At 45.1% G+C, this 27,225-nt stretch overlaps 1 long non-coding RNA gene across 1 annotated transcript; it reads right to left on the bottom strand.

The window, feature by feature from the left end:
- Positions 1–26,924, bottom strand: LOC128779005 (uncharacterized). Its single transcript, XR_008424832.1, has 3 exons — positions 26,828–26,924; positions 25,892–25,986; positions 1–160 (listed from the first exon to the last, which is right to left on the bottom strand). It is a non-coding gene; the product is annotated as an uncharacterized LOC128779005 (long non-coding RNA).
- Between the last annotated feature and the right edge of the window lie 301 nt (positions 26,925–27,225).

Genomic DNA, 27,225 nt, shown 5'->3' with positions numbered 1-27,225 from the left:
TTAGCTCAACATGAAGCGAAGAACAAGCCAAAGCAATTGCCGGTGAAAGTCAAGACCGTGGTTACCTTTGGGGGACGTTCGGTGGGAGTCAGCAGGAGGTAGGAAGCACGGTAAGGTTCCAGTTCTTCACATCCAGGTGGTGGTTCCAAGAATGTGTTCGCTGAGTGAAAAATATGGAAGATCAGCTGAAAGTAGTGGCCTAGGATGTTCCAAACGTCCACCGCGTGCCACACAACTAGGCCGCTCTGTGCGGGCAGCTAACCCCCAAGAGAAGCAAGGAAGCCCCACCCATCTGAGTGCGGAGTCAGGAAAGAGCATCCAGACGCCAGAGGAGCTACCGCCACACCCTACTCGCCTCCAGCTGTTCATCTGGGGGAGTCCACATCACCTTCCTAAACATCATTGGCCACAAGACACTGAATGCAGAAGCAGCTGGAAGAATAAAGATCTTGCACTAAGCAAATGCCACGCTTCTACACAGTGTTGTTCTGAAAATGTACGGATTTTTTCCATGAAAGGTATGAGTACGTTAATAAGTACTAATTTATTGTCTTTAAGTGAATTCATCACATCTGAGATGCTCGGATTTGGTTTCGTTTCCTTAATGTTTGTTTTTGAGAGAGAGACGCAGGGCACGTGAAGGGGAGGGGCAGAGGGAGAGGGCCACAGAGAATCTGAGACAAGTCCAGGTTGGCAGCTGGCAGTACAGAGCCCGACATGGGGCTCTAAACCATCAACTGTGAGATCATCACCTGAGCCAGAGTAGGACCCTTAACACAGAGAGGCACCCAGGCGCCCGCTTCAATTCTCGGTTTAACCTCACCACAGTAGAGATCAAGAGACACAACCCCCACACTCGAAGGCTCTCTGGGGCCCTCAATAATCCCCTGATGTCCAAATGTCCCGACACCACCGAGTTTGAGAAACACTGACCCAGGGGGAAAAGGGCACTCTCCCCTTCTCCTCAACTTCCCAATTTCTGTAGGGTTTCCCCAGCTCACCAAACTCTCTAGGGCCTGGCCCACAGGACTGGAGGGCCTAAGTCGACTTTTTTTCGTGAAAGCCGCCTCGGGGGACAGGACATGTGCAGCCTGTGCGGGGCCAAGTAACAGACAAGGCGGGACGGTCTGCGACAGCCTCGGCGTGGGCAGGCGGCACACTTCTCACACCACAGTAGCGGCTGAGGCAGGCACCGGGAGAACCTCCCAGAAGCAGCCTCTTGCAGTGAGAAGGGCCCTTACGGTCCCCCGAGCGCCCCACACACCGAACCCGCCGCCAGAAAGCGGCCACCACGACTGATGGGAGCCTGTGGGCATCCACATGGACAGTCTGTACTTTCTCCCGAGGGTGGCCAAATGCTGTCCCAGCATGAGTAGAACCAGGGGGCCCTGAGCCACCCGGCTTCTCATGGCTGGCATTGTGACGCCTGCGGGAGTCCTTGTGTCGAGGTGTTCCGCAGAACTCACCTGCCTCGATGGGGACGCCTTCTGAGAAGCAGGAGCCCCAAGGTGACATCCTCGTAGTTGGAAGTTATCTAGCAAGCGAGAAGAGCGACGTTCAGGGAGCACTTCTCTTGCCTTCTACAGCCTTCAGGAGCCTTCGCGAGCCTTCCTACTGCCTTCAGGAGCCCACTCTCCTCCCGCCTACCTCTCTGCCTGGCAAATGGGCTGTGGGGCCAGCAGACACAGAATCAGCTGCCTCAGGGCAGGAAGACCATCCAGTGGTAAGTTGCAACGATGGAGACTCATCAACAAACACCCGCCCGGACGCACTCTGGTACAACGTCAGAAGAGAACCCGATCTCAGCTGTGCTCCTTGGGCGTGGACACACGTCAGCAAAGTTTTGGGGTTTTAACAAAGGCCTCGCCTCAGAGGGCTGTACGAATACCTGCTCCTGGGAGAGACTTTGCAGCAGTGAGGGCAGGAATGTGTGTGACATCTCTGGAGCTTCCTCTCACGTTTGTTAAAACTGTCTAAAAAACTAGGCAAGAGGCCAAACACCCCCCCCAAAAGATGCATGGGCGGGTTTCCATGCAATCATAACCCACATATGTGCTCTTTCCAAGCCTATTCCTCACCCCCTTCCTTGGCCACCGAGAGCGGCTCCAGAGCATGTACCAGCCCCGATGTTACTGATGGGCCAGGTTCGGGACACCCTGGGCTACGGTGGAGCCTCATTGTTCCTGATTGTCCATGTTTCCCAAAGAGCGAGTTCCCCCCCCCCCTTGTCGCTTTTGGAAGACACACTGTGTCCCAAGCAAAGCAGCAGTGCTGACTGCCCACACATGGCACACTCCGACCCGTGTGAGGGGTCATCTCAGTGTGGATTTTAATTGTAGTCCTCTGATGAAGAGTGACTTTGAGCATCTTTTCCTTTTTCTTGTATTCAATATAATTGATTGTCAAATTGGTTTCCATTCAACACCCAGTACTCATCCCCACACATCCTCTCCTCAATGACCATCACCCGCTTTCCCCTCTCCCCCACCCCCCATCAAGCCTCAGCTTTTTCTCAGTATTTAAGACTCGCTTACGGTAAGACTCCTTCCCTCTCTGTAAATTTTTTCCCCCTTTCCCCTCTCCCCTGGTCTAAGTTTCTCAGCATCCAAATACGAATGAAAACATATTGTATCTGTCTTTCTCTGTCTTATTTCACTTGGCAGAACACCATCCAGTTCCATCCACTTTGCTACAAATCTCATTTTTATTGCCACGTATTAGTCAATTATGTTTGGAAACGACCATTTCTTCATCCATTCATCAGTTGAAGGCTATTTAGATTCTTTCCATCATTTGTCTACTGTTGAAAATGCTGCTATAAACATTGGTGTGCCAGTCCCTTATGCACCAGCACTCCTGAGTCCCCTGTATTCTAGCAGTGCTTTTGCTGAGTCATAGGGTACATTTATTTTTAATTTTGTGAGGAATCTCCACAGTTTTCCAGAGAACCTTCACCAGTTTTCTTTCCCACCAACAATGCAAAAGGTTTCTTGTTTCTCCCCATCCTCTTCAGCATCTATAGTATCCTGATTTTTTCATTTCCCCCAGTCTGATGTGAAGTGCAATCTCAGTGTGGTTTTGATTTGTATTTCCGTGAAGAGTAGTGGTGTTGAGAGCAAGATGAGGAGCCTCTTGTCAGGTGTCTCTTGGCGATCTGTAGGTCTTCTTTAGAGAAGAGTGCCTATTCATATCTTCTGCCCAATTCATGACTGGATTGTTTTCAGATGTGGAGTTTGGTGAGTTCTTTATAGGTTTTTGGATAGTAGCCCTTGTCTGATAAGTCATTTGCAAATACACCCATTTCATCTGTTGCCTTTTTTGTGTTTATTGTTTTCTTTGGAGTGCAGAAGGTTTTTATCTTTATGAGGTCCGTATAGTTCATTTTTGCTTTTAATTCTCTTACCTTTGGAGATGTGTCATGTAAGAAATTGCCGCAGATGAGGTAAGAGAGGGTCTGTCTTTTCTCTTCTAGAGTTTTTACAGATTCCTGACTCACATTCAGGTCTTTATCCTTTTTAAGTTTATTTTGAGATATCTCTAAGGAATTGGTCTAGCTTCTTTTTTTCTACATGTTGTTACCAGTTCTCCCAACAACATTTGTTAAAGAATCTTTTTTTTTCCCATTGGATACTGTTTCCTGCTTTGTGGAAGATTAGTGAGCCATATATATTTGGGTCTGATTCTGGGTTCTATATTTTATTCCATTGGCCTGTGTGTCTGTGTGCCCATACCGTACTGTCTTAATTACAGGTTTGTAGCAGAAGCTAAATTCTGAGATTGTGATGCATCGTGTTTTGGTTTTAGACTTCAATAATACTTTGGATATTCGGGGTCTTTTGTGATTCCACATAAATGTTAGGATTGTTTGTTCTAGCTTTAAAATAATGCTGACACAATGTTGATGTGGATTGCAGTGAATATGCCGATTGCTTTGGGTAGTATTGACATTTTAACAATAATTATTCTTCTAATCCACGAACATGGAAGATTTTCCCATTTCTTTGTGTCTTCTTCAATTTCCTTCATAACCATTCTATAGTTTTCAGCATAATTTTTTTATATCTTTGGATAGGTGTCTTTGTTATTTAGATTATACGTATTTTATGGTGCTGGCGCAATTGTGAATGTGATCAATTTCTTGATATCTCCCTGTTTTTCATTATTCGTGTATGAAAATGCAACGGGTTTCTGTACATTGATTTTGTACCCTGCGACTTTGCTGAATTCATGTTTCAGTTCTAGGAGAATTTGGTGCGGTCTGTGAGGTTTTCCATGTAGAGTATCATGTGGTCTCTGAAGAGTGAAAGTTCGACTTCATCTTTGCCATTTTGATGCCATTTATTTCATTTTGTTGTATGAATTCTGGTTTCGGGAATTCCAAAACTACGTTCAACAACAGTGGTGAGAGTGGACATCTTTGTCATGTTCCTGATCTCAGAGGAGGAAAACTTTCATTTTTTTCCCCAGGAGGATGATACTAGTAGCTATGGGCTTTTATCATCAATGGCTTTTATCATGTGTACTTATGTATGTTCCTTCTATTCCAACTTTCGTGAAAGTGTTTATTAAGAAAGTTTGCTGTGTTTTGTCAAATGCTTTTTCTGCCTGTATTGACAGAATCATGTGGTTCTTGTTCTTTTAGTAATGTGATATATCATATTGATTGATTTGCAAATATTGAACCAGCCCTATAGCCCAGGAAGGAATCCCATTTGACCATGGTGAATATTTTCATATGCTGTGTGTTTGATTTGCCAGTGTCTTCTTGAGAATTTTTGCATCCTTATTCATCAGGCATATTGTTCTGTAGTCTTTTTTTTCTTGGTCTCTGGTTTCGGAGTCAAGGTAAAGCTGTCTTCGTAGAATGAGTCTGGAAGTTTTCCTTTCATTTCTATTCTTTAGAACACATTGAGTAAGAAAAGTATTAACTCTGCTTTAGCTATCTGGTGGTGTTCCCCAAGGAAGAATGTGGTCCAGAAAATGAGGTAAAATGACTAGGACAACTCCCTGGAAAGATGATCGTCCCAGGAATAAGATACAGATAGATAAGAAACACAAAAGAGTGGGGCAAAGGAAAGCTTCTGTCGTCTACAGTGGGAACCCAAAAGCAAGATGCCCGAGTTCTTACTTCAGAAAGTGAGGGAAAGCTTCTGGAGTTCACTGTTTTCCCTTGCCATCCTGTCAGTGGATAGAGAAGACAGTGATTCCAAGGTAACAGGCTTGTGTTGCAGGCAAAAGTTCAAATGTTTAGAACAGGGCTGGGGTGCTGTAATTCTTGAAAGGTCTCTTTCTGTGCTAAGCAGGTCCTCGAGAATCCTGCCCATGGTGAACCAACTGCTCTTCAGAATGAAATCTTTAATGGCCAGGGAGGGAAACAAGTTGGCTAGCCATTATTTCTTATACCAGCCAACCAAACACCATGTACTCTCAGGAAGGCAATCCTTCCTTTGGGATCTCAGAAACTGCTCTTGTTTAGCACAGACCAGATTCAGAGCTGGTTAGGAGTGGCCAGCACACACTATGTGGGGGACAGCCTCATTGTCCTTGCCTGAGACCCAATACAGGGTTATCCCTATGGTCAGGATAATCAGAATGGTTAGAAACAGAGCAAAAGTGTTTCAGTTCACCACATTATGGAATCAAGCTGAGACGGAAATATCTACCTCCACATGCTTCTTATCCCAGAAGAGAGGATAGCTCCCTCCCAATATCGGTGACGCTGACTCCACATAGGCATTCCTCCTGGGCAATTTGAAATGCCCTGGGCTTAACTTTGTCCACAGAGTACAGAAAGTCAATTGTTGAGGGATCCTGTGGCCGAAGGGACCCCGCAGTGACAAGAATATAGCCTGACACTCCAGTTAAAAGTGGAAAAAATGGTTCTGAGACACTGTCCTGAGTGGACACCAGGGAGAACTTTTTTGGAAAAGAGCAACAGGATGGAGGATACAGAGAAGACCAAAGTTCTTTCTTAACACGAGAGAATGCGATAGAGCAACGAAGCAACGAACGAGCACAGTATCCTGACAGAATGGTTGCCTCAGGAGTAAGAACCATGTATGGGCTAGTACCAAGGGAGACTTCCTGCACTGTTTCTTCAGACAGGGGTGGAAATTTTCTGGCATTGGCTTTTGTTGCCCTGTCCTTTGAAGCCAGTAGTGACACCTAGTTACCAGCTTTTGGCTTGTGGTTAACCCTCAGGTATTTGGAGAGTGGCTCTGCTGTAGCAGTGCTTTAGTGGGCGGTGTCCGGCATGTGGCACATCCTGAAGAATATTGCCAATGGATGAAGAGTCTGCTCTGCATGGTGAAGGCATCTGTAGCCACCAATGGTTGGTGTTCTGTTGTCAAACTGATGAAGAGTGGCGGTGATGGTTGGGGTGGTCCATAGCCCAAGACAAAGAAAGATTTCCTTAAGACAACTTTCATAAAAAGAAGGTGATTTTATTAAATGATGGGGACAGAACCCACATGCAGGAAGAACTGCACTGGGGTCCTGAAGGGTAACTCATTATCACACACCATCAGGATGGCAGGGCATCAGGGATAGGGTAAGTCTCTAAGCAGTGTTGGAAGCAAGTTTTCAGCACCTTGAGGGGCTAAGTGTGGCTAGGGAAATGCCACTTTAATGAAACCCAAGTCATGAGATGCATTGAATGTATATCGGGGGTGCTTAAGCTTGGAGTAAGACTGCCAGCTTATATCTTGGGCCATTTGAATTAATAGACGTTGACCTGCAGGGCCCTCGTTGTTGGGATAATGTTACGCTAAGGTTGTCTTTTGACCCTAGCAAAGTGTCATCACCATCATTGAGCAGCCGAGCTTCTAGAAGGAGCTCACTCTGTCCGTTTCAGGGACTTGTCAGTGGGCTATAGGCAGTAAGGGAATTTCATTTGCATTTGCTGTATCACACATTACCATGGCAAGTGCTTAAGCCCCTTTTCCCTCTACTTGGGTTGTCAAGAGTGTCCACAGAAAAACAATAATATCCCCCCCCCCCTGGGGTGGGAAGAGGGGCTAGCTTGTGCTTTATCCCTCAGTCTGCCTTATGCTCCCTCATCATATCCTCACTGAATAACGTCAACCCTGAAACCTTGAAGATTGATGAAGGTAGAAGGTTTCATCTTCTGTAGCTTCGTTGTACTGGGTAGAGGCGTAAGTCGTCCTAACCTATATGGATCCTTATTGGTTTCTTAAGCAACATGTAAAAGAGTTACAAAAGGCAGGGGCAGCTGAATTCAAAGTGGGCTTTCTTGAGTAGAAAGTCTCATCGTTTGGCAAGTAATTGTAGTGATGGAGTCGGCACCAGGCAGATAGGCATGGGAGAACCCTGCAAAGCCTAGTTAGAAAAACAAGAGAGAAGCCCAAAGTCCTTTGGTAGTTGACAAACATGCTCAAGTCCAGGAGTGTAGCCAGTCACTAAAGGGAAGAGAGGCATTGTTTAAATCAATTGAAGTATTCATGTCAGTCAGAAGTCCAGAATTCTCTCGGTGGTAATCTAGAATGTATACACAATATTTTGTCAGATCAGATTCCAAACCCCGTGTCTACCAGTGCTGCCAGTGAGGTTTTTAGATGTGAGGTTTGAAGCATCCTCAGATGGAAGTGGGAACAGGCAGCAGGAATCCGATTGGTCTTTCCAGTTGGGAACTCAAATGTCTGCAGTGATCCTTCGAATGGCCCATCTGTAAGAAGGAAATGTTAGTATGAATTGAGAAAGGAAAGTGAAAAAGAAAGGTGGGACCATCCTAAGAGAGGTTTGAGGTCTCGTACAGGTTCCTCGGAATAATAAGGCACACTCGTTTGCCCACTGACTTCCTGTAAAGTGGGTAGAGGTTTTGTTTCGATACGGGAGCCCATGAAGATTGCCCCTCTAAATGATTGCAGTTGGAAGACATAATATGATGCATTAAGGGCTTTTTATTTCAGAGTTAAATCCCCTGTTGCATGAGATTCCATCCTGTGAATAAACCAGGTCTTGGGGGTTTATATGGGGTGAGTTTCGAGTAACTGTCAGATCAGGTGTAGGGAGGACATCGTTTGCATACTTAGAGATTTACAAATTAACTCAGCTACAAGTGAATACTAGAGCACTGTCCCTTGATAGGTATACAGTGAGAAAAGACTTTGCATACAGTTGTTGGGGAAACCCATCCCATTTTCAAGCTGTTTAAAGATTATACCCAGGGTGGGTCTTATTACTATGCCCACAGAACAACAAGGTTGTCCATACCTGTGGTACTGTGACAGGATCTCTCAAGGTTACTTCACGTGTAGTTTAGGCAAACAATTAAAGACACCTAGGATTTAACATCTGTAAATGTGCATTGCTGAAATGTAGATTTTCTCTCTAAAAACCCTCATTGCCCAAAAGTAGCCATCCAGACTAATTCATTTGCAAAACACCACTTGAAAAACTTGGCCTCATTTATTTCCATAAACTCTGCAAGAAGAGTCATTGATCCTAAGGATCTTTGAAAGTGTATTTTGCTGGAATCCCTTCTAAGGTATCTCCAGACTGAATTTTTATAGCCTATCCAGGCCAGAAAGTTTTCAAATTCTTGTATTTCTCCTAAAAGTGGTTTTTTTGTGAGTTTCCTACAAGACCAAAAAGGTTTTGTGAGAGAAGAACAATACCAAGTGTTAAAGTCTCAGAAATAGTGTTAGAGATCTGATGAGACTTCAGGATGACGCAACTGACAAGGGCATTCGGTTCTTTCTGTGGCATATAACACCGTGATACAAAGAATATCAAGTGAAGACCTTAGAGCAGAACCAATTAAAACTTGAGCATTGCCTGTCTTTGAGCAGTTACAGCATTAACCCAAGCAAGAGAACCTAAGGTTTACCATTGACAACGCTTCTCCAAGCAACTTAGCATACATGCCACATAAAAAGTCCTAATTGGTCAAAAAGACTTCATTTACAATTGAATTCTTGGGAAAGTTCGTTCAAGCCTTAGGAAGTGATAGAGCACATCCTAGATAGAATTACAGATCATTTCCAATGTGAAACTTTAAATTATTGGGGCACTGGGGTGGCTCTGTTGGTTAGACGTCTGACTGCAGCTCGGGTCATAATCTCGTGGTTTGTGAATTCCAGGCCCACGTCACACTCTGTGCTGACAGCTTGGAGCCTGGAGCCTGGTTCAGATTCTGTGCCTCCCTATCTGCCCTTCCCCTGCTCATGTTCTATCTCTCTGAATTTCAAAAATAAATGATAAAAAATAAAATTTAAGTTGATATTTAACCGAGATGGCAAGACGAGATTCCAAAGGCAAATAGGGAACATTTTATAGTTGTTAGCAAAACCTAACTCCTTTACCATTGAGAAGTTTTCAGTTTAAGTCATCAGACTTGACAAAGAACATATCCAAAGCTTTGGTTTTCCTGGCATACAAAAGACAAAGAAAAAAACAAAACAAAACTTTGTTTACATTTTCTTATGAAGAGCAGATCAACAATCCAAGAAAACTTTGTCTTTCCAAAACATAAGAAAACAGGATTTTAAACTTATATCAGTGTAGTAAAATCCGTAGACGGCAAACTTAGTCCAGCTTTACCACCCATAAAATTCCTTTCCAAAGATTTCCCTTCATGAACCTGGTACAACTTTCCTTTGCCTTCAGGTTTTGTCCCAAGTCATTTCTTTCCAAACAACCCATTTAACCCAATTTTCTTTCTTTTACCCTCAACAAAAAATGTATTGCCATTCTTTGTATCTTTCTTACAACCTCCTATTTTCCAACAAAACTGCTTTCCTTATTTCCATCAGTCTTAAGAACACTTAGCAGAATTTTAACTTTTAGAACCGTAGTCTCCAATGAAAACTTAATAAGCAGTTGAGACCTCTTTGCACCAGAATTCTTTAGATGGCTAATTCATGAGTCAGTTAAGCACAAAGCATGTTTTCAAATAGGTCCAAATAGCCTTAGTTCCTATGCATTAAGGAGTTCCTCTGCATAAGTTCCTGTGCATTAAAAGCACAGAGGCGACTGGGTGACTCAGTCGTTAAGTGTCCGACTGCGGCTCGGGTCACGATCTAGCCGTTCATGGGTTCAAGCCCTACGTCGGGCTCTGTGTTGACTGCTCAGAGCCTGGAGGCTGCTTCGGTTTTATGTCTCCTTCTCACTCTGCACCTCCCCCACTCACACTCTGTTTCTCTGTCTTTTCTCTCTTCAAAAAGGATAAACATAAAAAGTAGAAAAGAAAGAAGTTAAAAGACCACTTCTATGTCCAATAATGAAAGACTTCCCCTGCAATCTCTTTGGAAAGGACATAGATGTCCCATGAACGTCTTGTCATTCACCGTGTAAACTTAAAAGCACAAGTCTAAAGTCTCAGGTTTCCAAAGACTTTGAAAGTTATCTTCAGAATTACCCAAGTAATTAACCATTTAAGACAGTTGAAATTAACCATTATTTCAAGTCCTCATTTGGTGACAAATTGCAATCGAGATCCATTGAGCATATTTGACCTTTCATAAAGATTGATAGAATAAATTTTCACACTGAATGCTGATGACTCTAAAGACAAGTCTATCTTAATGAAACCAGCAAACTTCATTTAGCTGAAACACGGAATTGGTTCACCTACACCCACAGAAAAGACCTACACTCATTTGTTCCACCGTTCAGTTTTTACCAGAGATGTCAGTGGGCTCCAAGAACCTGAAGTGCGTGGTGCAAGGGAATGCTCTTTTTCCCTTGATATTTAGCGTGGGAAGAGGGGCCGATGGTGCCTAAGGCACTGAGGGTGGTAAGGGAACCCGTTCTATAGGCCCCACACAAGCTGGTGCAGAAACAGGAGGAAGGGGATGGGAAGGCAGAAGATTTGGGGTGCCAGCAGAAGGCAGAGAAGGAAAATTTCCCGGGTCTAATCTTGTCAGCTGGGACAGAAGAGCTGACACCATGTCTTTTGTTCCACCAAAGTGGAATAAGGCAGTTCAAGTCAGGCCGGAAAAGACAGGGAATTTCCCCGAAATAAGTGGATTTTCAGCAGCTGCCTGGGAAATTTCCTTAAAAGTCTCCATCTTGAGGTAACCTGAGCACAGTTGTCTCCAGTTATAGCCCCTAACTCACGAAAGGAATGAGGGAGAGGCCCTCAGATCTATCATGCAGAGAGGAAGCGTCCGTGTTACCCTTTCAAGGATTGCCTCTCTTACCTTCAGTGACTGAGTTCTGAGTTCTCTCAGGAGGAGGCCTATTTAGACAAATTTCATCCAACATATCAAGGGGGAGCTCACTTGCTTAGCTACTGACCAAACACATTCTGCAAGAAGCCCCTGTGTCCCATTAGCCACCAAGGGCTGGACCTAGGGCAACAGCCGTCCACTTGCCCTGTTTAGTAAAGCCATGCCGTGTTACAGGATCAGTCCTTTCCACATTTTGCAAACCCAACTGTTTCCAGTGGGTTCAAAAGGCATCCTAAGGGAGAATCCTTGCGGACCAAAGAGGAACTCCCATGTTCCACCTCGAGAGAAAAGGGGAGAGAGAAGGTCCATTACCCTTAGAATCCATCCCGACTCCCCAGTAGCATCCCCCACACAGAATATGTCAGGGGTTCCCGAAGTGTCAAAGCGACCCGAGACATCCCTTGAACAAAATCACTATGACTGCCAACCAGGTGGCGAAGGGCTCCTGAAGGAGGGATGCTAGCCTCCCCACCCCCACCGGCTTCCCCATTGCATTCTAGACAACAGATGGGTGCCTGACTTACAGACCCGCGTCTCCTTTGCTGAGAAGGCAGAGAAGGAACTGCCATTTTCAACCCATGGAAATACTAGAAGAGTTTGACAAGGGGAAATGACCCAATTTTAAGTAGTAGTTAATAGAGGACATTGAGGGAAAACAGAAAAGAGAGAAATCCATCATGATATAAGTGACATTCTGACCCGCGTAGTCTTCACAGCGAACCTCCCTAGGAAATGGCGCCCTGTTGGGTTTGAATTCAGTCAGGTACTGGTTTCGGTCAGCTCTCAGTGGAGATCTGGCATGCAGAAGAGGCTACCCCAGAGATATGGAGGGGGTCACATTAGATCAATGAGGAGGAATCCTCACACACGGGAGTCTTAAGATTGGCAGACATGGTAGTCACTTAAGTGGCTGTCCCCTGCCCAAGACAGACAACTTTAGACACGGAAAGGAATAAAGAGAGGGCGTCAAGTTTCTGCATCTCACTGCCATTCTGGCCAAGGTCCTAACTTCCAACCAAAAGGCAGGCTTTCTCCTCCCCGTAGAGTCGCCGCAGCCTAGAGGATTGCAGCCAGAGCAATCCCCGCAAAAGTGTTCCCATAAGACCCTACTTCTCAAAAATCCTCTGAAATGAGAGTAAATGAAAGAGAAAACATACCAAATTGACACTGAAGCACAGAGTCAAGGTGAGAAGATTCGAAGCCCCACATTCGGACACCAAAATGCTGATATTTGGGGATGATGGTGGACTGGTCCACAGCTGATGACCAACACAGAATTCTGGAAGACGTCTTTGGTGAAAAAGGTGGCTTTCTTAATGCCTGGAAGAGCTGTGCTGGGGTCCTACAGCTAACTCATCATTATATTCCTTCAGGTTGGCAGGAGGTCAGGGATAGAATAAGAAATTTTGGAAGCAAGGTTTCCTGCACCTTCAGGGCATAACTCTTGGGAAACACTATTAACCCTTAATGAAACGTGTCATGAGACCCTTTAGATGTAGATCGGGGACCGTAAGTTGGATCCCGTGTCCCAAGTTGATTGCCCGTGTACATCGGGGAAACTGAGGGAAAGGAAGTGGACTTACAAGGTCCTGGATGTTGGGGTAATGTTAGGCTACAGTTCTCTTTTGCCCCCATCAAAGTGCCATTATCTAGGCAGCTGAGCTCTTGGAGGTCACTGTGCTGGTTTCAAGGTGTTGTCAAAGGCCTAAAGGCATAAGGAATTTAATTTTTCCCGTGCCTTTGTTTCCGACATTAGCACGGCAAGGGCTTAAGCCCCTGTTCTTGGGTAGCAGGGGTGTCCAAGGGATATTCCTCAGATCCCCCATGGGGTGGCAGGGGGCGGCTAACTTGCGGTTTACTCTCAGTCGGGCTCATGCTCCATAACTCTTACCATGCCAACTGCCGCCTTTTAAGCACCAAGTGATAAGTGAAAGGGGGTCAATGGATCTTTTTGTAAATCAGCAAATGGTTGCTTTCAGGTAGCATGGTAGCAGAATGGGAGCTCTCCACCATTCCCTGGGTTTACACTGAGTTATGGACAAGCCCAATGTGCCTGGTGGGAACCAATAAAGACAGAAAATCAGCAAGTGTTGGGGTGCCTGGGTAGCTCAGTGGGTTAAGCAGCTGACTCTTGATTTCGGGTCAGGTCATGATCTCAAGGTCATGAATTGAAGCCCTGCATCTGGCTTTGAACTCATGGCATGAAGCCTGCTTTGGATCCTCTCACCCTCTTTCTGCCCCAACCTTGATCAGTATCTTAGGAAATTACAAGACAAAGGCAATGTTAACAGTCTAATCTCCAGAAAACTACTCAATTTCCTGATGGGCCTGTATCACTCACCTCTCCATAGTGATGGGGGGGAATAAAGGCAAGAAGGAAATGTCAGATCAAATAGGATTACCTAGGGTGCCTTTGGTGGCTCAGTGGGTTAAACTTCCGACTTTGGCCCAGCTCATGATCTCAGGGTTCCTGGGTTCCAGCCCCATGTCGGGTTCTGTGCTAACACCTCAGAGCCTGAAGACTGCTTCGCATGCTGTCGCTCTCTCTCTCTCTGTGTCCCTCCCAGACTCATTCTCTCCTCCTCTCTGTCTCTCTCCCAGTAAAAAAATTGAAAACAGACAATACCCACAAGATGCCATTTGCAGTCAAGAGAAAGGCAAACAAAAGTGGAAATTCAGGATTAAGTCCTAATCGCATAAAATGAGCTGTAGCAGACGCTGTCCTCTGGGGAAAGTGTGCACCACCTCCTGTCGCTCTCTCTCTCTGTGTCCCTCCCAGACTCATTCTCTCCTCCTCTCTGTCTCTCTCCCAGTAAAAAAATTGAAACAGACCATACCCACAAGATGCCATTTGCAGTCAAGAGAAAGGCAAACAAAAGTGGAAATTCAGGATGAAGTCCTAATCGCATAAAATGAGCTGTAGCAGACGCTGTCCTCTGGGGAAAGTGTGCACCACCTCCTGTTGCTATTGAGGTCACGTCAAGTGTTGCACGAATCTTCTAATCAGCTCTTGGTAAGCCCTTCATTTCTCCAGTAAATCAAGCACCACAGGAAACGTGATATCTCATGGTTCCTGGGTAATTGTCACCGTGTTAAGCGTAATACCATGAACCATGGATTACACCCTGGGACCCGTCTGATGTGTCCGTAAGGATGCTGGACGTGCTCCCGAGATGCAGAGAAGAATCATGTTATGACAAGAAAAGGCTGAATGGCCTGACATGTACTGAGGCCCACAGCTGCAGCTGCCAGCCGGCCAGCGTGAAAGAAAGGGAAATTCTCGAAGCTCTCGCTGCGGCTATCCCAGCACCTGAAAAACCTGGGGCTTTTTGTGAGACATCTTTTTGTCTCATGTTGAAGATGTGGCATCTCTATGGGGGTACTAATGTTATGAGACGGGCACACGTGCAATCTCGACTCAAACGGAAAGACAAGTCCTGACATCACAAGTTAAGGCAGAAGGAAGGGAATGACCAAAAACTGGAATATTTCAATGCAGGCACAGGATAGCTTGGTGATTTTAGAAAGGGGTTTGGCTTTTAGAATGGTCAAGACGGATAGGAAGAGCAGCTTCTACCACGAAGAGGAAGTACACGGTTTCCCAGACGCCCAAGAGGTGATTGCAGAGAAGAAGGAACTACAATCCACCACATGTCAACCACTCCAACACAAAAAGTGAAAAACCCAAGAAAATCAGTTGAGGAGACCATGGCTGCCTGCACAGGTTTTTCATGCAGAAGGAGGTGCCCTGTCGGGGGGAAATTGCCACAAAGGACATTTATTCACGAAAAAGACAAGTGAGCACAATGATGTTGGGTAGGAAGGGGTGAAGCAGCTACCGTCTGAGCGGACACAGGCTGGGTATGATCAGGGCGACTGGCCCTGTGGAGGAAGCTCACCCCAGGGTCCTGAAGGCAACAAGTGCCAGTGGCCAGTGGTCTGGCTGCACAACCAGAGCCCTTTCCCTGGACCAGTTCCATCCCGGCTCTGTCCCTCAACTCAGGAAGTACGCTGAAAGCAAGGGACTGTCCTTTAAATTTCCACTGACACTGGACAATGTCCTGGCCACCCAGAACCCCACGGGTCACCATCAAACGTGTCTTGGCAGCTCACTCGCTCTGGAGGGCAGCAAGTCTAAGTACACCAGCGGAGAAGGGGCCACGAGGACATGTGAAGCTCATGACAAATGCCATTTACAAGAAGGACGGTCATTGCTACCAAAGAGAACAACCTCAGATGAAATATACGAAAGGAGGATTCCGAGGGATGTTTTTATAAACTCCGTCAAGGCCAACACAATAAAGAAATCCCTGCTACAGAAAACTGTCCAAATGACGTGGTCACAGGACCTATGTCACAGCCTATCTGGAAACTCAAGAATGAGACTCTGATTATGGTAAAAAAAAAAAAAAATACGAAAAAGGTTTGGGGGATGCAGAGATTCAAAATGTGTATCCTAAAGAAGGTCGAGTGCAGAGAAAAACCCAGAGGATGTCACAGAAGACAGCACAGAGAGGAGATCTGGTGAAAAACCCAGAGGTCGAGGAAAGCTGAATGGCAGTGCCATCGCTGGAAAGCCTGCTGCCACCAGATGTGATCCGGCAGAGTCTCAGCTACTCTCCCACATGGACCATTCCATGACAAGGGCGCTGGGACTAAAGACAGCCAGCCGTCTATGGAGACTTGAGCCAGGAAGGCCCTCCTGAAAAGTTGCAAAGACATTGCCCGCATCCACCACATACAGCCAGGCCCCGAGACCCAAAATTGCCCCATCCAGCGGGTCCTCCCCACCCCATGCAGGTCTGCACATCAGGACATTTGTGAGACCCACCCTCACTTTCCAGACAGCAAATCCTTACCAAGGAGCTCAGTGAATCTCTTCACCTGCCGTGCACACGTCTGTGCGTGAAAATCGAGGGAGCATGCAGCCAGTCCACCCGAGACGCACGTGTGTCACTACCACCTAAGGGTTTTTCAGCAGGAACATCGTGTGTGAGACTTTTGTGCACTTGGACAACCTACCCACACACGGACATAAGGGACATAAGATCTGATATAAAACGAATAATGTGTTTTCCATAAGTAGTCTTTCAAAAAATGACATTACCTTGTAGCATGCCTGTCTCTGTACCTGCCTGGAGAAAATGCCTCTCAGCCTACTCTCACAGGCCTTTTTTGTAATGCAACAATGTGTTCAGACTCTATTAGGAATATGGCTGTAAAATGCAGGCTAGAAAAGCTTTATAACAATTCATTCACCCCTGTATCTCCTAGGCCATGAGGTAGCAAGCGTACTGATTACATTAAGCAATCATGAAGTAGTCACTCTTCAATGTTAATGCATGGTTACGCATGTAACAATGTAAATATACAGGAATCTTTCTAATTCCTCCATTTCTGATGACTAGTTCTGGAGATACACTTAAAAACAGCTTAGTGTGTAACCTAAGCCAACACTGATGCGAGTTCTGGTAGACAATTTATCCTAGAAACAAAACGGAGAAAAAACTTAGGTATGAATACAGCACAGAGCTGTGAACCTGTTTTCTATGTAACTGTTTCCATAGCTTCCTCGACTCGGAGAATATGGTATATATGACATAAAACATACAAATGTTAATGAAATTTTTGTGTTTCTACTAAGGTTTCTGGACAACAGGAGAGTTTGAACACTTAAGATTTCTGGCGAGGAAGTTATACATGGATTTTCAATTGTGGGCAGGATTTAAAACCGAGAACCAAGTTTTTCTAGGATCAGTTGTAGTCATCCGTGGGGAAAAATGGAGAAAGCACTACCATCGTCAACAGAAAAAAGTAAAATAGAATTTTTTGATTTTAATTTTTTAAATGTCATTCTTTATTTCTTAGAGGCAGAGACAAAGAGCAGCAAGGGAGGGGCGGAGTGAGAAGGAGACAAGGAATTCAAAGCAGACTCCAGGCTCTGTGTTGTTAGCACAGAGCCAGACTCGGGGGTTACCTCGCCAACACAAAGTTCATGACCCGAGCTGAAGTTGGCTGTTTAACCGACTGAGCCACCCAGGAACAGAATAGGAGTAATTTGGAGGTTCCTTGTACACAAAGCAAACCTGTTTCCCCAAAAGAGTTAGTTACTAAGTTGCTCAGCAAAAGCCAGCACAAAGGGCCAACAGGCGGGACACAGTTTCAGAAGAAAGGCCGTCTTCTCAGAGATCGTGGCGTATTGTACACGGATGGGGCAGGATGTCGGCATCTCTGCACAGCGGGAGGCGCTCCCAACACAGCCAAGCTGCTGAGAGGCGAGTGGGGCAGGTGCAGGGAGGACTGCAGGACTCGGTCCCTCCACGAGTCCACCCAAGTGAAGACAGGGTACAGATCTCCAGGGACCTCACACATGGCCTCTGAGACATGCAAGCTCCATGACAGAGTACCCAGGGACCAGCAGGGAGAGGGAAGAACAGGAAAGAGGCAAAGCCATCTCCCTGGCTTCTGACCACCGGACCAGGTAGCAAGCTGCTACGTTCACAAGAGGAGGCAGAGATGTTTGCAGATTTGTGGCCCATGTGGAACTCAAAGAGCCGACAACCCACCCAGATGGAGCTTCACTATGAGGCGGTCGGAAAGGTGTCCAAGAGACAGAGGGGGGTGGATGAAGAAGAATTCAGGGCAGCCGAACCTCCCAAGAAGAATCTCCTCCCCGATTCTGAGTGACTCAGACTCGTGACAAAATCAGCCATCCTGCAGCAGCACTGTGCACACGTTCCCCCTATTCCACCAAACCACACACTCCCATGCCCTTCTATTGCTCTCCGTATAACCACATACGTCTTTGGGTGAGGTACCTGCAGCACATAGTGTTCAGCACCTAGAACAGTACCTGCCATGCACTCAATAAACAGGTGAACACTTTAGTGTACGCCTTGTACTCACCCAGGTAACTATTACACACATTGCTTTTCAATATTACGTAGTTCTGTGTAGGGTATAAAGACACAAACTGTCCTGTGCTTTATGTGATGGGTGATATGAGGCGGTTGTACCTGTTGCCTAAAGCACGAATCTTATAGCTCAACCCACACAATAGGAGCCACACTACCCAATGGCGTCTACCCTGCTTCCAGTCGTGTCACCCCCCAACACACTATCCACACAGTAACAGCACCAGCTTTTAAAAATGTTAACATCATGTCAGTCCTTTCCCCTGAGGACACAATGACCCAAGGCCCTTCTCTGAATACCAAATTCCTTACGGGGAAGTTTCTGCCCAACACCAGCGGCCTGGTGCCTCACTTGACTCCACTTCCCCTTCCATAGCTTAAAACAAAGCCACGTTTCTCCTTGATTCTGGCTTTTGGCCCCAGAGACTGCTTGGAGAATGTTCTGTTAGACTCAGATGCTGATGGACCTCTCCAGAAAAAGCCTTTCCTGAACGGCAGTGCGCAAGTAAGCGATTCCTCCTAACTGCATCATTCTTTCAGATAAACTCAGATGTGCCTCCACCTTCGACTCCGAGGAACACAGATGCCAGATCCCAACTACCACAATGGTGCAGGGTCATAAAGGGGCTCAACAAGGGTGCCTAGTTGTGTCTGTGCAGATGATGCAGGTGCACCAACCCAGAAACCCTTGTTGTCGGGGTTGCTCTGTACAGTTGAGGGGCAATTCATCCCGATTCTGCTTCAGTTTCTGGGTCTCCCTTCCTCTGCCCTTTTGTCCGTACTTTCTCTCTCTCAAAAGTAAATAAATATTACCAAAAAATTTTTTAAAAAGCCAAAACTGATCAAACACTCACAGAATAAGTGTCACCCCATCCACCTCCTCGTCCTGCTTTGCCACATCCAGCCCGTCACTGCAATGCTTGCCCTGGGCAAGCACATGAAAGGGGAGGAAGGCAGCGGCGGTGGGGTGGGGGGGCCTGAGACACAACATCACCACTCAACGGACGCTGGCTGAGGATGAGCAAACTGACCATTTTAGAACGACGGGTACTAGGCAAGGATTACAGGGTTTCGTTTTCTCCTGCAACAAATGCTGTTGAGCAAAATGTTTACTATGACTTCTCTTTCTTCCCCGCCTGCTCTTATACTTGTGAATATTCTGTTAGTCAACCTATCATGAACTAGGAAAGATGATTTCAATCTGAAGCATGTTTGAAGGCATCAAGGAGACACTGAGGTAGTCACAACTGGAAGGAACGAGACCCCAACAAAAGGGAAGCCCGCTGAGCCAACACTAATGTTCAGAGTCCTCTCTCTCCCTCAAGGAATTTGAGGATTCTGAATTTCTTCAGGGATTTGAGGCAATATACCAATGAGCAGGAAAGGAAACAAAACAGACAAGCAGAAAATCACTGATAACCAACACTGTACAGCACAGGGAGGTACAGAAAATTACCCCGGCACTCGGCAAACACTGCCTGAGAAGCTGAGCCTTCAATAATCTCATTGTGCTGCGGAGAAAATACCTGGGCTTTTGGACCAAGCCCCAAAGAGGGGTCCTGGAAGACACTCCAGGCCTCGAGATGGACATCCTGGAGGACTACACGGGGGTGGTGAACATTTTGAGCCCCGCTCACACTGAACCTTACAAAGACAGAGGACCGGTGACAAGTCATTCAGGCCTGACTGAGCTCAATAACCATCACACTCAGTGTGTGTGGGATGAAAGGCTGAAGAAAAGCAAGCACACGAAGAGCCTCTATGCTTCTCCATAATGTCCAACACAAAATTTAAAAAAGAAATTAAGAAAAGAAAAAGAATAAATGAAAAGAAATGAAAAAAAGAAACAAAAGAAAGAAAAGAAAAAAGAAAAGGGATGCCTGGGTGGCTCAGTCGGTTAATCATCCCACTTTGGTTCGGGTCATGATTTCACGGTTTTATGATTTGATTCCCGTGTCGGACTCTGTGCTGACATTGAAAAGCATGGAGCCTGCTTTGGATTCTGTGTCTCCCTGTTTGTCTCCATCTCCCATGCTCAAGATTTGTCTCTACCTCTCTCTCAAAATAAATAATATTAAAAAAAAATTTTAATAAAAAAGAAAAAAAAAAAAACAGGGAAAGGCACGAGGATAGCTCAGGTTACTCGTTTAGGTGACCAAAATTTGGTTTCGACTCAGGTTTGTGAGTGTGAGCCCTGTGTTGGTCTCTCTACTGATAGAATGGAGCCTCTCAAGAGTCTCTACGCTCCCCTCCCATCCTCTACCCCGACGCGTACTCTCACTCTCTTTCTGAAAAATAAATAAATAAACATTTTAAAAAACAAGGTTTTACATCATATAGACGAAAAGAAGAACGAACAGAAAGAGACCAAAGGGAGACACACCGACTGGGAATACGGGATGCAAAGGTCAACTGTCCAACAAGCCTACTTGACAAATGGGAAATTTTCAGAGAATCAAAACAGATTCTAAACCTAAAAATTATCAGAGCTAAAACTAAGAACTCTAGGCGCCTGGATGGCTCATTTGGTTAAGCATCTGACTTCAGGTCAGGTCGTGATCTCGTGATTCGGGAGTTTGAGCCCCGCGTTGGACTCTGTGCTGAGTGCTCAGAGCCTAGAACTTGCTTCGGTATCTGTGTCTAGCTCTCTGTTCTTCCCTTGCTCAAATTCTGTCCTTTCCAACATAAATAAGAGTAAAAAAAAAATTTTAGTAAGATTAAGAACTATGTGGGCTTAATATCAGACTAAACACAAGTGAAGAGAGCCACAGTGAACTGGAAGATAAGTATGTAAAAATTTATCTAGACCATACACAGAGAAAAAATCAGTAGAGAAACCCAAAAGACACACAAAATATGGTTGAAGGGTCCAATGAGAACCTTCAAAGTAGAGAAAACACAGAATGGGGGTTACCAGATCCCTACAAAGAATCAAAACTTTCCAAAACTCATAAAAGAACCATGACAATGACTCCACAAAGAATGCCTGAGGCAAAAAGATGTTAACAGTCATGAGAGGTAAAAGATACCGCCTTCCATGGGACAAGACTACCAGCTCACGTTTCCAGAAAGCAAATGAAGCCAGATGATGGATTGTCATCTAGAAAATGTTGAATGAAAATAACCACCAACCTGGAAGTCTTTACCTAATAAAAACCTTCAAAGTGAAGACAAGGTAAAGATATTTTCCAGGCAAAACAAAAGCAAAAAGAGAAAAAACAAACAAACAACTAAGATGAGGAATCAACTACACAAACGAACTAAAAACAATATTAAAACACGTCGTTAAAGAAAAGAAACCTAGTCTCTGACAGATATAGGAAAAATCAAGGCTTCCAGAACAGCGTCCCAACAGAAAGGCTATGAGAACAAATCTTAACAATCATTAAAGACACAAAACAATGACAACTACGCCAAAATCTATCTAAAACTTTAAAATTTTACCGAAAAAAAGGTGAAAGTGTTCACCGTGGTTCAAATGTCAAAGGAAACAGCAGGGGCACCTGGTTAACTCAGTCAGTTGAATGTCCGACTTTGGCTCAGGTCACGATCTCACGGTTTGTGAGTTGGAACCCCGTGTCAGGTTCTGTGCTGATGGTTCAGAGCCTGGAACCTGCTTCAGATTCTGTGTCTCCATTTCTCTAGCCCCTCCCCCACTTTTTTATGTCTCTCTCAAAAAACCAATAAATATTAAAAAAAAGAAAAGAAAAATGAGACGGCAGTGTCAAGGAAGCAGTCCAAGTCCTGAATCAGGCGGGGGTCAGTTTAAAATGCACCAGCCTCTAGAAATATATTCCAATTACCTACCAGATACGTGTACATTTCAAAAATCCCTCATATTTCTTTTTTTTAATATATGAAATTTATGGTCAAATTGATTTCCATACAACACCCCGTGCTCATCCCAAAAGGTGCCCTCCTCAATACCCATCGCCCACCCTCCCTTCCCTCCCACCCCCCATCAACCCTCTGTTTGTTCTCATTTTTTAACAGTCTCTTATGCTTTGTCTTTCTCCCCCACTCTAACCTTTTTTCTTTTTCCTTTCCCTCCACCATGGGCTTCTGTTACGTTTCTCAGGATCCACATAAGAGTGAAACCATATGGTATCTGTCTTTCTCTGTATGGCTTATTTCACTTAGCATAACACTCTCCAGTTCCATCCACGTTGCTACAAAAGGCCATATTTCATTTTTTCTGATTGCCACGTAGTATTCCATTGTGTATATAAGCCACAATTTCTTTATCCATTCATCAGTTGATAAAAATCCCTTATATTTCTAATGGAAGGTCAGAGGCCAAAAGAACAAATAACAGGTGGGACCAGGAAGAAACTAGTAATATGGTAGGTGTAAACCAACATATCAGTCACACGTACTCAAATACTCCAAGCAAAAGATTGACTATCAAATTCATTAAAAGGAAACTAAGCATTCACTGGTCACAAAGTTACACCTTAAAACGAATGATCACTGACAGGTGGAAGTAAAAGATCGCCAGGCAAATCTTACCAAACAGAAAACTGATGTGGCCACTGGGACCCTCCAATAAAATAACCTCTATAGCAAAAAGCTCTACTAGAGAAAAAGAGGAACAATTTGCGATTAAAATTCCATCTTCCAAGAAAACAAGACTAATTTGCATATAACTGATAACGCAATGTCAAACTACAGAAAAATTGACAAATATAGAAAAGCACGATGGGAGACTCGAAATAACATTTCTCAGTATCGGACAGAACTGACAACAGGAAAATCAAGGGAGTGGGACGGGGCTGTCCAAAATGCAGTCACGTACTTTATTATAAGTACTTGAAAGGAGGCTCCTCCAAACTGCGATGTATAGAAAGTATAAAATGCACACCACATTTTAAAGAAAACATAAAAGAGAATGCAAAATCTTTCATTAGTTTTTTCTCACAGTAGCTAAACACTGTGATATGTTAGTAGTATTAAACTCATTCTCGTCTATTACTTACTTGATTTAAAGTTGTTACTAAAATCTGAATTCTGTCATTAACAAACTTCATCTAACCTATAAATATAGAAATACTGCATATCTTACCGATAAATATTTTTTTCACGTGACCAAAGAACAGTTCATGAAAACTCATATATGCTAGGACACTAGGAAAGTCATCTCATCTCAAAGGACTGAAATACTGCAGGGCATATTTAGGGCTTGCATTCAATGAAGAGTTCAATTTCCCCCAAAATTCATCACTTCCAAAGTGATGGTATGAAGACAGGGAGACTTCCGGTGATGACCAGTCATGGGCGGCTGAGAGAGCACTGTCACCCTTGCCACCACAGGAGGACATGGAGAAGCAAGCTGTTGATGAACCAGGAAGCTGACTCTCACCTGACTCTGAATCTGCAGACGCCTTGACCTTGAGAACTTCCCAGTCTCCTCAACTATAAGAAAGAAGCTTCTTCTGCTTATTAGGCAGCCAGTCTATGGTATTTTGTTATAACCACACCAAAACACTGAGACAGATAACTTCATGGAATTAAGCTAGAAATCCGCACAGAGAGAACGAGAAAGTATCCCAAAATATCAAGGTGTTATGCTACTAAACATTGTGATGAATTAAGAAAAAAAAATGCCACAATGAAAGTTAGAAAATAGTTTCACATAAAAGATAAACATTTGGCTTATCAAAACTTGTGAGATCAGTAAAAGTGTGCTTAAAGGGAGACTCATAGGGATAGCTCAGTCCCTCGGCAACCAACTATTGATTTTGGCTCAGGGCCTGATCCCATGGCCACAAGATCGAGCCCCGAGCAAGGTTCCTCACTGAGTGAGGAGCCTGCTTGAGATTCTCTCTCTGTCTCTCTGTCTCTCTCTCTCTCTCCCCCTCTGCCCCTCTGCCCTGCTCATGCTCTCATTCTAAAATGAATCAACACACCAATAAGCAAATACAATACACATACTGGAAAAGAACAAAGGCTAAACATCAAATGAAGGATTTCTTTCTAGAACTACAGGAAAGGACGGAAATCACCTCATAGATGGAACAATAAAAGGCAGAAATCCATGCAACAGAAAACAAAGAGTAGATGTCAGAAATCAAAAAAGCCAAAGTTGGTTGTCTGAGAAAGGGACAAAGCACGATTTACCTCTATCAAGGATTACTAAAGTAAATATCAAAACATATGCTGCAGATAAGAAGGATATTATAAACCAGTTTGCACTTTTTTCTTGGTAAGTTTGGGAAGTCTGAGCAAATTCTTCGAAAACAAAATGCCTTATCTAGAAAATAGAAGATATGGAAAATCGGAAAAATCTTGTTTCCACTTAAAAAAGCAATCTGCCATGAAATCCCTTCTCTCAAGGAAAACCTAACGCCAGCAGGTTTGCCTATCACTTTTTCCCAAAAATAAAGAACATACAAAAAAATTCTTCTGGGAAAGCACAAGGAGTGCTCCTACCTACGTCATTTTAGGAGGCCAGCAGGACCTTAACCTCAAACCCCAGGAAAGACAGCAAAATTGGGTGCAAGTGAACACCCACTACTCTCGAATACAGATGCAAGAATCCGAAGCACAATAGTTACAAATGGAATCCAATGAAAAGAGACAACAGGTTCTGCTTATTCTAGAAGGTCAAGAGTTGTTTTACGTTAAGCCAAAACATTAAAAAGAAAATCTCTTTTTGCAAAAGATGCACAAAACACTTCTCAGAAAATCTAGTCATTATTTCATTGATGATTTTTAAATCTTAGAAAATTAAAAATAGAGAATTTTCAAATTTTGATAGACCACTCTACCAGTAACGCCACTGGTGTCATATGTAGTGGTAAAATACTGAACTCTTTGGGTTCCTGAGTGGCCTATAGTTGGTGAAGCTTCCAGCTCTTGATTCAGCTCAGGCCATGATCTCACGGTTCATGGGTTTGAGCCCTGCATCAGACTCTCAGGTGAGAGTGTGGACTCTTCTTGGGAATCCTCTCTTTCCCCCCCTCAGTCTCCTTCCCATGCATGTGCTCTAAATAAATAAATAAACAAACTTTAGAAAATATATACAAAAATAATGAAAACCTTCTCTCTACTATCTGGAAGGAGACAAGGACACCTACTCTCACCACTTCCTTTCAACACTGTACTGGAGGCCCTAGCCGGTTCAAGGCAAGAAGGGTGAAAATGGTCACACTACTGGAAAGAAACAAAAGAAACTTACAAAAGGCAACACTGGGAGAATGAAAGGCAGACATACACAAGAATATGAAAAATTCTGCCATTCACAGATATATTCCACACTCATAGAAAGACCTCTTTTGACAAAACACAAAACACACAAAACTATCACAAAGTGGCTTGCAAAAGGCAAATATTTGACAAAAGAAATATGCAAGTGGCTTAGAAGCACTTGCTTCCTGGGTCCCACAGGAGCAGCATGAATACTCCACACCTCCCAACACCTGAGCCCCAGCAAAGAGCAAACACAAGAGAAAAGGCAATACCAGGGATGAGCCACCGGGGAGCTCCCTCACTCTGTTGCTCGTGGGGAAAAGACACACGTGCCACCATTCATGACCTGCTCTTCCAAGGCAACCCAATACGATGCATGTGGAGCTGCAGGCAGCCTCTGCACAAACCGGAACACCCACCGGAGAAAGAATAAACCGTTCCGTGCTCACTCACTAGGCCTTTGACAGCAAGGGAGGACGAGCAGAGCCACACAAGGAAAGCAGGTGCATTGCGCACACACAGCGCTCAAGGGTTAGCTCAACATGAAGCGAAGAACAAGCCAAAGCAATTGCCGGTGAAAGTCAAGACCGTGGTTACCTTTGGGGGACGTTCGGTGGGAGTCAGCAGGAGGTAGGAAGCACGGTAAGGTTCCAGTTCTTCACATCCAGGTGGTGGTTCCAAGAATGTGTTCGCTGAGTGAAAAATATGGAAGATCAGCTGAAAGTAGTGGCCTAGGATGTTCCAAACGTCCACCGCGTGCCACACAACTAGGCCGCTCTGTGCGGGCAGCTAACCCCCAAGAGAAGCAAGGAAGCCCCACCCATCTGAGTGCGGAGTCAGGAAAGAGCATCCAGACGCCAGAGGAGCTACCGCCACACCCTACTCGCCTCCAGCTGTTCATCTGGGGGAGTCCACATCACCTTCCTAAACATCATTGGCCACAAGACACTGAATGCAGAAGCAGCTGGAAGAATAAAGATCTTGCACTAAGCAAATGCCACGCTTCTACACAGTGTTGTTCTGAAAATGTACGGATTTTTTCCATGAAAGGTATGAGTACGTTAATAAGTACTAATTTATTGTCTTTAAGTGAATTCATCACATCTGAGATGCTCGGATTTGGTTTCGTTTCCTTAATGTTTGTTTTTGAGAGAGAGACGCAGGGCACGTGAAGGGGAGGGGCAGAGGGAGAGGGCCACAGAGAATCTGAGACAAGTCCAGGTTGGCAGCTGGCAGTACAGAGCCCGACATGGGGCTCTAAACCATCAACTGTGAGATCATCACCTGAGCCAGAGTAGGACCCTTAACACAGAGAGGCACCCAGGCGCCCGCTTCAATTCTCGGTTTAACCTCACCACAGTAGAGATCAAGAGACACAACCCCCACACTCGAAGGCTCTCTGGGGCCCTCAATAATCCCCTGATGTCCAAATGTCCCGACACCACCGAGTTTGAGAAACACTGACCCAGGGGGAAAAGGGCACTCTCCCCTTCTCCTCAACTTCCCAATTTCTGTAGGGTTTCCCCAGCTCACCAAACTCTCTAGGGCCTGGCCCACAGGACTGGAGGGCCTAAGTCGACTTTTTTTCGTGAAAGCCGCCTCGGGGGACAGGACATGTGCAGCCTGTGCGGGGCCAAGTAACAGACAAGGCGGGACGGTCTGCGACAGCCTCGGCGTGGGCAGGCGGCACACTTCTCACACCACAGTAGCGGCTGAGGCAGGCACCGGGAGAACCTCCCAGAAGCAGCCTCTTGCAGTGAGAAGGGCCCTTACGGTCCCCCGAGCGCCCCACACACCGAACCCGCCGCCAGAAAGCGGCCACCACGACTGATGGGAGCCTGTGGGCATCCACATGGACAGTCTGTACTTTCTCCCGAGGGTGGCCAAATGCTGTCCCAGCATGAGTAGAACCAGGGGGCCCTGAGCCACCC

This window comes from Panthera pardus, unplaced genomic scaffold (genome assembly GCF_024362965.1).
Source record: "Panthera pardus isolate Hobbes unplaced genomic scaffold, ASM2436296v1 HiC_scaffold_215, whole genome shotgun sequence".
In the NCBI taxonomy this organism is placed as follows: Eukaryota; Metazoa; Chordata; class Mammalia; order Carnivora; family Felidae; genus Panthera; species Panthera pardus.
Note: the sequence above shows the minus strand (reverse complement) of the source record. Positions and strands in the feature narration are given on the sequence as shown.